This window comes from Pteropus vampyrus, unplaced genomic scaffold, assembly GCF_000151845.1.
Source record: "Pteropus vampyrus isolate Shadow unplaced genomic scaffold, Pvam_2.0 Scaffold2, whole genome shotgun sequence".
NCBI lineage: Eukaryota > Metazoa > Chordata > Mammalia > Chiroptera > Pteropodidae > Pteropus > Pteropus vampyrus.
This window is the reverse complement of record NW_011888783.1, coordinates 25,202,510-25,204,340: the sequence shown is the minus strand read 5'-3', so window position 1 is coordinate 25,204,340 and position 1,831 is coordinate 25,202,510. Positions and strand designations below refer to the sequence as shown.

At 28.6% G+C, this 1,831-nt stretch overlaps 1 protein-coding gene across 5 annotated transcripts in view; it reads left to right on the top strand.

Annotated features, from left to right (window-relative positions):
* The window catches only part of GCA (grancalcin), a 37,951-nt gene that overhangs the window by 28,640 nt on the left and 7,480 nt on the right, over positions 1–1,831 (top strand). The gene's annotated exons all lie outside the window — the stretch shown is intronic.

The following is a 1,831-nucleotide window of genomic DNA, read 5'->3' as shown; positions in this document are numbered from 1 at the left end:
TAAAATTGAGCATACTCAATAATTCAAATAATAAATGTTTTACAGCCTTCAGTTTGGAAACCTGCAGAATTATGATTGCCATGTTGGATGTATCCTTCAATAAAAATAAAAAATACTAGAATGTTGAACAATTGCTTTCTGAATATTAAGACAATTATTGGTTATAGATGACTGCAGTAAACTAGAGTTTAAAATTACTTTTTAGGAGCCTGTTTAAATTCCATACTTTTCCATTTTCACACAAAATCTGTTCACATGCTGAATTTGGCTAACTCTTGTAAAAGCATACTAACTTTTTTTTTTTTTTGGTCAATGCTTTAGAGTTTTGAGCCAGGTAAATTCTCTTTGCTATCAAAATTTATTTTTCTTAATAAAACTATCAGAGAGATTACACAGGAAAAATGGGATTTAATGAATTCAAAGAACTTTGGACAGCTCTTAACGCCTGGAAACAAAACTTCATAACTATTGATCAAGACCGAAGTGGCACAATAGAACACCATGAATTGAATCAAGCCATTGTTGCTATGGGTAAGAGTATTAAAATTCTTTAGTCTCTATCCAGGCCATCTTTGTTCTTTGATTAGATTATTGGTAATTGTTTCAATTTGCTAAGTAATAAAGGAATATATTATTTCACCAGGTGTTGTTTAGTTTGATTTCAAGATTGTCGATAAATTCCAACTAAAGTTCTTTAAAAAACATTTTACCCATTATTTTTCAAAAGATGATCTTTTTTACATTCTGAATGATAAAATAATTTCTGGATTTCCTCTGTTGAATGTATTTAAATGTATTTCTCTAATTGTTAATACTCACCATTTATATGGTATTCTTTTGTAACTTGGTAAGATCTCTAATTAGACAGCAATGGCTTCTCTCAATTAGAAGTCTCCATATTATCTGGCTTTTCAGCAGTAAAAACCATGCTTTTTTTTTCTTATGTAGTAGAGAACACACAGTAGACACCAAAATACGTCAAAATGGGAAGTCTGCATTTTAGAATATTTTAAAAGAGTATAACTATTTTTATCATATCTCTGAGAAGCTAAGGTTCTCAATCTACTTTCTTTAAAAAAGTGATAACACACAGTGGTATTTAACTTGCTTACAGTTAATACAATTTTAAGTAGTTTTCTTAATTGTGTTTACCCTTGTGATTTTATTTATATTCATTTCTAAAGAAATACATTTGTAAGAAAATTAACTTTGATAGTGGAAGTCTGAACCCAATGCAAATTATTTCAAATTCCAATTTAAAGAAGTCAAAACTAGTGATTTTGTTTTATAAGTAGCATTTTAATTTAATAAATGGTCATTTTAGGGACAATCCGGGTCATATAAGCATGTGTAGTTCAGTTATAGATCCATAATAACTTATGGGTTAAACTTACTCCTTAATTCACCATAATGTTGGAAAATTGATATAACCATTTGCGAAAAAGAAAACCACCAAAGAATTACGTAGACAATTGAGTATAACAAAGAGGTATTCTGGATTATTCAAATTTAAGATCTTCAGATATATTTTTAAATATTCAAATTATTTTGCTGACAATGCTTTGGGGAATCTTAAGAATTTTATCATTACCACATCCAGATCATAACTCTTATAGAAAGCTCAAAATACATTTCCATATAACTATATTAGTTTGCATGTTTTACTTGCTGCTTCTATTAATTTATACCTTTCCTTTCATTTACTTTTAGCAAGTTTTCTGCATTACCTTTATAGGTACATATAGAGTTTTCTCCTATTGTGTTAATTTTTATTGTTTTCCCCTTTGAATGGATTACTGTCTTTTGTCCAAGTGTACTGATCCAGTAATAT